This window comes from Octopus bimaculoides, chromosome 5 (genome assembly GCF_046866305.1).
Source record: "Octopus bimaculoides isolate indiv1 chromosome 5, ASM4686630v1, whole genome shotgun sequence".
Lineage (NCBI taxonomy): Eukaryota > Metazoa > Mollusca > Cephalopoda > Octopoda > Octopodidae > Octopus > Octopus bimaculoides.
In genome coordinates, this window is record NC_142932.1 from 73,662,564 (window position 1) to 73,672,563 (window position 10,000).

The following is a 10,000-nucleotide window of genomic DNA, read 5'->3' on the forward strand; positions in this document are numbered from 1 at the left end:
TGCCTCCTTTAACAGGTCGGTCAGACTTCTTTCGACGTCTAGAAGTATTCCTGGGAACGTCTCGTCCCTTACTTTTAGTGGGGGATTGGAATGCTACTTTGGACACGCATCTAGACTACGTGGGGAGTGACAAAACTAGAAGGGGATGCAAAGGCCTCATAGACCTGCTCAGACGCTTCCAGTTGTCTGACAGGTACCGACTCGACCACCCAAATGTGCCAACGTGGACTTGGAGCAACCGCATTGGGTCGTCGAGATCGTATCTAGATAGGATAGTGTGTAGGACAAGAGATAGAGATAGTTTAGGATGTCCACAGTTCCACATAGTCAGCTACACGGATCACAAACTTGTGACGTGTACGCTAGACTTAGATAAGGCACATAGGCAGGGTCCCGGTTACTGGAAACTAAACGCGTCTTTCCCGTCGAGACAGGTTTTCAGAGACCGGATTAGCACGTTAGTAAAGAGGGCTTTGACGGGAGCCATCGTCAACAACAAATGGTGGTTTGCCCTCAAGAGAGCAGTAAGGGCGGAAGCAATAAGATATAACAGGGCACTAGCTGTAGAGAGGAACAGAGTAGAGGGGGAGCTAGTGATAAAGTTAGAAGAGGCATTGCGAAGTGGCATCGCATCCGACGTTTTAGCGGCGAGGTTGACCCTCGACCAACACTTCAATGCTAAACACGAAGGGTGTGCTGTAAGGGCAAGGATGCGTGCTCTGAGGAATGAAGGTGTTGGAGCCGCACGAGAGGCCCGGGTGGCGGAGGCGCAGCGGGGTAACAGAGCCACCATCCGGTCTCTGGTAGACGAACAGGGGCGCGAATTGCTCGAGCCGAGCAAGATGTGCGAGGCGTTTCAGCGGCATTTTGCCCGACTGTTCGGGAGGAGTGGCGAGCGAGAAGGCAGGGTGGACTTTAGTGCCTACCTGCACAGCTTGCCACGACTCTCGGCAAGAGAGGCGGAGTGCTGCGAAGGGGTCATCACGGCGGAGGAGGTGAGGGACGCGATGGCGGGTTGCTCGACGGACAAATCTCCGGGTTTGGATGGTCTGCCCTACGAGCTTTACAACTGTATGCCAGACTTGTTTGGAGAAGTCTTGGCGGCCGTGTACTGCAACTGGCAGCAGAACGAGAGCATTCCCGGTTTTGTGAGCCGAGGAGCGGTAACGCTGCTGAAGAAAGATCCAAACAAGGGGGACGCCATAGATAACTTTAGGCCCATCACTCTGCTCAATGCAGACATGAAAATTTTGGCCAAGGTGTTAGCCAAGCGGTTGGCGCTTGTCATCGAGAAACTGGTCGGCACGGAGCAGACGTGCGCCGTGCCGGGCCGGAGCATCCATGACAACCTCCATCTGATGCGCTACATCATAGAGAGGGTAGTTAAGGAACCTGGCATGGGTGGGGCCCTGATCAATTTGGATCAATCCAAAGCTTTCGATAGGGTAGACCATCGATACTTGGAGGCCGTCCTCGAAGCGGCCGGCTTCGGTCCCGTTTTCCGCGGCTGGATGGCTGCCTTGTACACAGGCATCCGTTCGGTTGTTCGCGTCAATGGACGTCTATCGGGACCCTTCGACATTGCACGTTCGGTTCGTCAGGGATGCCCCCTGTCGCCGCTCCTGTACGTATTGACTCTCGAGTCACTACTGCGGAAGCTGGCGACGCTGAGGGGCATCCCGCGAGAACTGGGGTGCGGGACGAGCGTGTCGGCATACGCGGACGACGTCACCGTCATAGCGTCTAGCCACGAGCACATCGAGCTTGTCGGCGAGACGCTGAAAGACTACGAAGCGGTGACGGGAGCGAAAATCAACCGGGATAAGTCGGTGGGTTTGCTGCTCGGCACCTGGAGAAGCAAGCCCATACCGTCCGGCAGCGCCTCAGTAGTGGGACGCTGGACGGACGGTCCGGTCAAGTTGCTCGGAGTCTGGTTCTGTCCGGATCTGCAAACGGAGAAGAACTGGGACGAGATAACGAGTAGGGTGGCCACTCTCTGCCGGCAATGGTCCGAGAGGAAGCTGTCCCTAAAAGGTCGGGCGGAGGTGGCGAACGCGTACATCGCGTCCGTCATCGAATACCGCCTGACCGTCGTGCCTTGTCCCGATCGCGCCATCACCGAAATGGAGCGCATCCTCTTCCGCTTTTTGTGGAAAGGAAGCGTTCCGATGGTGAGGCGATCCGTTTGTTGCCAACACCCGCTGAAAGGAGGGCTGGGCATGCCGTGGTTGATGATGCGCAGACATGCGCTGAGACTGCGACATCTCCGGCTCTACGTAGACGACGGTGAGCAGGTGTGGTCGCCGTTTGTGCGACGCGCTTTCCCGCAGCTCGTCTCCATGACCGAGCTGCAGTCGTGGATCAAAAAGAGGCCGAGGAATGGCGAATGGCACCGTGAGTGTCGCGTTGCTCTGCAACAACTTTGCCGTCCCGGGTCGACCTTGAGCGGCTGCATCACAACGAAGTCATTCTATAGGGGATTAGTGGAGGGCAGGTACGACGACGATCTCGGGGCGAACCTGGGCGTCGACGAGGAATACCTGACCCGCCTGTTCAGGACGACTTTCGGGCCGGGACCTATGGACAACTTCCAGAGATCCCTGGCCTGGCAGTGTTACCGAGAGGCGCTACCCGTTCGGGATAAGCTCTATAGACACGGCTCGCGAAATGCGGGGCCGACCTGCCCGAGATGCGGTCAGAGCGATGAAACCGTTCTGCACGCACTCGTGCAGTGTCCAACCATTTCGGAGCTGTGGGCTTATGTCGAACGACTGCTGTCGCGTGTGGGACGAGTCGGTTTATCAACCGAGTCTATCGTCAATATCGTCACGCCTCCTTCCTTTAAACGGGAAGGAAGAGCTGTATTTATCGTACTTGTGGCTATGGCCAAAGAATGCATCTGGTGGACGCGTCTGAAAGGATTAGAGACAAATACTTTCCTCTCTGGTCAATCTCTCATCAACTTTTTCAAGTATCACTTGAAAAGGAAGGTGAGAGTAGAGAGGCAAGTGTTGTCTAGCAAATGTTTCGAAAAAAGATGGATACATGTAGCAAGAATGGCACGTATAAATGACGAAGCCACCTTGACCATGATTCTATAAAACGTTTTAAAATTTTGTAAACAGAGAGTTACTCACGTTTCTTGCTTAAATAAAAGAAATTTTATTTAACAAACTGTGACGCTAAAGACCGAGGTTACCGTGGTCTTTTCGTAGGTTTTTCTTTCCACGGATAACCTCCCCATTTATTGGGAATTTTTTGTATTATTTCGTATTTTTTGTAAATACCCCAAACGTTTTGCGATGTTTTTTTTTCATCGTTGTCCCCACTTTTGTTTTTTTTCTGCTTTGTTTTCGACCCCCTCGAAAAGAAAAACTCTACATTTGTATGTTGTCCCCTCTGTCTTGAGCCCTGTGTGGCTAATAAAGAAATCTATCTATCTATCTATCTATCTATCTATCTATCTATCTATCTATCTATCTATCTATCAGTACATACATACATACATCATCCATCCATCCATCCATCCACCCATCCATCCCTACATACATACACACATTCACAAAGATATGTATGTGTGCGTGCGTGTATATATGTGCTTGTACATATATATGCATATATATACATGCATACATATATATATATATGCATATATATATGTACATATATATATACACATACATATATGAACACACACACACACAGATATATATAAAGATATATATACATACATATACACACGCACATATATATACATACATGCACACACACACACACACACACACACGCACACACACACATATATACATATATATATATACATATATATATATACATATATATATATATATAGTTAAAACTTACTTGCAAATGGACGCGTAGCGTTTGATAATATAATAATAAAATTATATATATATATATATATATATATATATATATATATATATATATATATATATATATATATCCTGTTATCTTTGGAGTTTATTTTGCTATTAAGAAGCATGCATACTGTGCATGTGTTTCTTACTGGCAAAAATAACCCTTTCAAAATACAGCATGTTTCAACACACGATTTCGCATCATGAACCTCGCAAAACAAATGCAAATATATACACATATCACATGTGAGATAAAATTTTTTTGCCAATTTCAGCTACACTGAAAAAAAGCAAACCAAAGTATACCGCAGGTCTCCGTCTCTCTTCTATTTCGTTCTCCTTTTCTCTATTATTCTTTCTGTCTGTCTTTCTCTTTTTCTTCTTCACCTTCCTTTTTCTTTCTCGCTATCGCTCTCTGTTTGTGCGCTAATAGACAACTATAGAACCTACCTGACTTGTTTCTGTTCTTGTTATGTCACCATCAAGGGAATAATATCTCATTTCCATGCTGGCTTAATAGTTGATAGCTATGTTTTAGTGCAACAAATTCGGAAACAGCTAAATTTGTACACCTAATTGACATAAGAGGGTCTGTACCAGACTTTAGTGCCTGGGGGTGCTTCAGAATATTCTGGTTGCAGGAAGGTTTTTGTAAATTATATTTTATAAATCTGAGTGTGCACCATTGAATAGTGAAGGTATAGTGTGTCCTGTAACTCCCACCCACAGCGACGGGCATGGCTTAAACATACAATGATGATAAATAATTAATACAACGTTTTTTAGTGGGGCTAGGGGTGCTAATTGAAAATCTATAAGTTTTCTAGTTTTCTTAGCCAATCACCTGAAGGATTTATTTATAAACAAGGTGGGCAAAAAGACAGGTAGTAAAAAAATGCAGTTGATGCTATAGCTGAAGACACCAGATTATGTCTACAGATCGCAATTTGCAGTTAGACTTACTGATATTTGGCCCTATCTATCTATCTATCTATCTATCTATCTATCTATCTATCTGTCTGTCTGTCTGTCTGTCTGTCTGTCTGTCTGTCTGTCTGTCTGTATGTTTGTTTACATATCGCAGCATATGTATCTGTCTGTTTGTCAACCAACCAACCAACCAGCCAACCAACCAACCAACCAACCAACCAATCAACCAACCAACCAATCAATCAGTCAACTTATCTATCTGTTTATCTATCGATACACACACACACGCACGCACACACACACACACACACACACACACACACACACACACACACACACACACACACACACACACACACACACAACTACGAAGGAAAGTCAAAAATTATCCGCACTATCACCATAACATATCTTTATTATTGTCACACTGCCTTCTGTGCATGCGTGATTACAGTTGGTACAATTGTGGTCACGTGATCGAAGTTTGAGCCTGATCGCGCCATTTTTCTTTTTGGTTTTACTGTGTAGGCATGGCCGCTCTACTAGCAATGTGCACCAAAGAAGAACCAAGTGTATCAGGTGCTGAAATTCATCGGAGGTTTTTAGCACAATGAAGAGATAGTGCACTATCGCGTACAAATGTGTATGAGTGGACTGAGAAGTTTAAATGTGGCCGGACAAGCGTGATACACGAAGAGGGAGCAGGACGCCTGTCAACCTCCACCACTGACGACAAAAGATCGAGAGATGGTAATAGTGAACCAGTTCACCATTAGCATCTCTCAGGTCACTACTATTTGTTCTTTTTTGGTGCACATTGCTTGTGGAGCGGCCAGGCTTACACTGTAAAGCCAGAAAAATAAAATGGCGCGATCAGGCTCAAACTTCGATCACGGGACCACAATGGTACCAACTATAAGCACACATACGCAGAAGGCAATGTGACAATAATAAAGATATGTTATGGCGAAAGTGTGGATAATTTTTGGCTTCGCCTCGTGTGTATGTATATCTCCCCCACATCACACACACCTCACACAAATAACAAGCCACCAGCACCAACAAAAACAGCAACACAACCACTCACACGAGCACACACAGACGCTCACAATTTGCCCCTACCCCCTTCCGATTCCTCAGAACCTTCGTCGTAAGATGAAAGTAATGAGGAATGGCAAATAGCCCAGAAAGGAAGGAGGAAGAGGAGCAAGAAAAGAAAAGCAAACGCAAACAAAGCAGGGAGATACACAACTCCCGAAAACACTCCAGACACCAACACAAACACACACAACTACAACACAAGCAACAAAACCCCAAAAGCAAGTACACACACAATGCTCACTGCCATCAACACAAAAAACTCAGAGTTGATGGAATACATCAACACAAAAACAAACATAACAAACGAAGACATAAAAACCAGCAACCACCCGTACACAACACCGCCAGAACACATCAAAATACTACACATAACACCAACCCTGCACCACACACTAAAATCTATTTTTCCAAAGGCAGTTGGCAAATGCCAAAAATACCTGGCGAAAAAACTATACAGTGATCTCCTCGAAGAAAACCCGAAGGAGGAGACACAAAAACTCTCAAACGGTAAGTGACTCTCTTTAAAACTTTAACACTCAAATCAAAATTATGCTCAAGATTGGTTGTGTAAATGCGCGTGGCTTGGGGTCCCCTTGGAAACAAGGGTACCTCCTAAATGACATAAAGTCACATAAACTAGAAATCATGGCCATAAGCGAGACCAGACTCCATGATCCGCGGGCCCTATCGTCCATGTTTGGCAGACAGTTTAACATTTATTTTTCTCCCTGTCTGCCGAGAATGGGCGGTAGTGGCACGGCGGTACTCTTTCGCAAGAGTCTGGATCTCGAAGTAAAGACAGTATTCATAGACCCGGAGGGTAGACTGGTTGTTCTGGATGTTGATGGCAGCGATGGATGTGCTTTTCGACTCATATCAGTATACGCACCACCTTTAACAGGTAGGTCGGATTTCTTTCGACGTCTAGAAGTATTCCTAGGAACGTCTCGTCCTTTACTTTTAGTGGGGGATTGGAATGCTACCTTGGACACGCATCTAGACTATGTGGGCAGAGATAGGAATAGACGGGGATGCAAATGCCTCAAAGACCTGCTCAGATGCTTTCAACTGTCTGACAGGTACCGACTCGACTACCCGAATGCGCCAATGTGGACATGGACAAACCGCATCGGGTCGTCGAGATCGTATCTAGATAGAGTACTGTGTAGGAGAGTAGATAGAGATAGCATAGGGTGTCCACAATTTCACATAGTCAGCTACACGGATCACAAACTTGTGACGTGTACGCTAGACTTAGATAAGACACATAGGCAGGGCCCCGGTTACTGGAAACTAAACGCGTCTTTCCCGTCGAGACAAGTTTTCTGAGACCAGATTAGCACGTTAGTAAAGAGGGCTTTGACGGGAGCCATCATCAATAACAAATGGTGGTTTGCCCTCAAGAGAGCAATAAAAGCAGAGGCGGTTAGGTATAGCAAAGCACTAGCCATAGACAGAAACAGAGTAGAGGGTGAGCTAGTTAAGAAGCTAGAAGAGGCAATTAGAAGTGGCATCGCATCCGACGTTTTGGCGGCGAGGTTGGCCCTAGACCAACACTTCAACGCCAAACACGAAGGATGCGTTGTCAGGGCTAGGATGCGTGCTCTAAGAAACGAAGGTGTTGGAGCCGCGCGAGAGGCCCGGGTGGCGGAGGCGCAACAGGGCAACAAAGCCACCATTCGGTCTCTGGTGGATTAACAGGGGCGCGAACTGCTCGAGCCAAGCAAAATGTGTAAGGTCTTTCAGCGGCACTTTGCTCGACTGTTTGGGACGAGTGGCGAGCGAGAACGCAGGGTGGACTTCAGTGCCTACCTGCACAGCCTGCCATGACTCTCGGCAAGAGAGGCGGAGTGCTGCGAAGGTGCCATCACGGCGGCGGAAGTGAGGGACGCGATGGCGAGATGCTCGAGGGACAAATCTCCGGGTTTGGATGGTCTGCCCTACGAGCTTTACAACTGTATGCCAGACTTGTTTGGAGACGTCTTGGTGGCGGTGTACTGCAACTGGCAGCAAAACGGGAGCATTCCCGGTTTTGTGAGTCGAGGAGCCGTAACGCTGCTGAAGAAAGATCCAAACAAGGGGGACGTCATAGATAACTTTAGGCCCATCACTCTGCTCAATGCAGACTTGAAAATTTTGGCCAAGGTGTTAGCCAAGTGGTTGGCGCTTGTCATCGAGAAACTGATCGGCAAGGCGCAAACGTGCGCAGTGCCGAGCAGGAGCATCCATGACAACCTCCATCTGATGCGCTACATCATAGAGAGGGTAGTTAAGGAACGTGGCATGGGTGGGGCCCTGATCAATTTAGATCAATCGAAAGCTTTCGATAGGGTAGACCATCAATACTTGGAGGCTGTCCTCATAGCGGCCGGCTTCGGTCCCATTTTCCGCGGCTGGATGGCTGCCTTGTACAGAGGCATTCGTTCAGTAGTTCGCGTCAATGGGCATCTATCAAGACCCTTCGACATTGCACGTTCGGTCCGTCAGGGATGCCCCCTCTCGTCGCTTCTGTACGTGTTGACTCTCGAGCCACTACTGCGGAAGCTGGCGACGCTGAGGGGCATCCCGCGAGAGTTGGGATGCGGGACGAGCGTGTCGGCATACGCGGACGACGTCACCGTCATAGTGTCTAGCCAAAAGCACATCGAGCTTGTCGTCAAGACACTGAGAGACTACGAAGCGGTAACGGGAGCGAAAATCAACCGGGATAAGTCAGTGGGCTTGCGGCTCGGCACCTGGAGAAGCAAGCCCATGCCGTCAAGTAGCGCCTCCGTCGTGGGACGTTGGACCGACGGTCCGGTTGAATTGCTCGGGGTCTGGTTTGGTCCAGACCTCCAAACGGAGAAGAACTGGGACGAGATAACGAGAAGGGTGGCCAGTCTAGCCCGGCAATGGGCCGAGAGGAAGCTTTCCCTGAAAGGTCGGGCGGAGGTGGCGAACACGTACATCGCATCCGTCATCTACTACCGCCTGACCGTCGTTCCTTGTCCCGACCCTACCATCACTAACTCTTCCGCTTCTTGTGGAAAGGAAGCGTTCCGATGTTTAGGCGATCCGTTTGCTGCCAACACCCGTTAAAAGGAGGACTGGGCATGCCGTGGTTGATGATGCGCAGACACGCGCTGAGACTGCGACATCTCCGGCTCTACGTAGAAAGCGGTGAACAGGTGTGGTCACCGTTTGTGCGGCGCGCTTTCCCGCAGCTCGTCTCCATGACCGAACTGCAGTCGTGGATCAAGAAGAGGCCGAGGAATGGCGAATGGCACCGCGAGTGTCGCGCTGCTCTTCGGCAACTCCAACAACCCGGGTCAACCTTGAGCGACTGAATCACAACTAACGCATTCTATAGTGGATTAGTGGAGGGAAGGTACGACGACGATCTCGGGGCGAACCTGGGCGTCGACGAGGAATACCTGACCCGCCTGTTTAAGACGACCTTCGGGCCGGGACCTATGGACAACTTCCAGAGATTCCTGGCCTGGCAGTGCTATCGAGAAGCACTACCCGTTCGGGATAAGCTCTACAGGCATGGCTCGAGAAACACGGGGCCGACCTGTCCGAGATGCCGGCAGAGCGACGAAACCGTTCTGCACGCACTCGTACAGTGTCCCACCATTTCCGAGCTGTGGGCTTACGTCGAACAACTGCTATCGCGTGTGGGACGAGTCGGTCTATCAGCCGAGTCTATCGTGAATATTGTCGCGCCTCCTTCCTTTAAACGGGAAGGAAGAGCTATTTTCATCGTACTTGTGGCTATGGCGAAATAATGTGTATGGTGGACGCGTCTGAAAGGTCTAGAGACAAAGACTTTCCTCTCTGGGCAATCTCTCATCAACTTCTTCAAGTATCACCTGAAGAGGAAGGTGAGAGTAGAAAGGGAAGTCTTGTCTAGTGAATGCTTCAAAAAAAGATGGGTGAATGTAGCAAGGATGGCACGTGTGAACGACGGAGCCATCTTGAGCATAACCCTATGAACTAAAAAAAAAAATCCAAGAAAAAAAACTAAAACAAAAAGGCAAAAGAGAGTCACTTACTGTTATAGTTTCTTCAATGAGAATATTGACCAAGGTTACCGTGGTCTTTTCCGT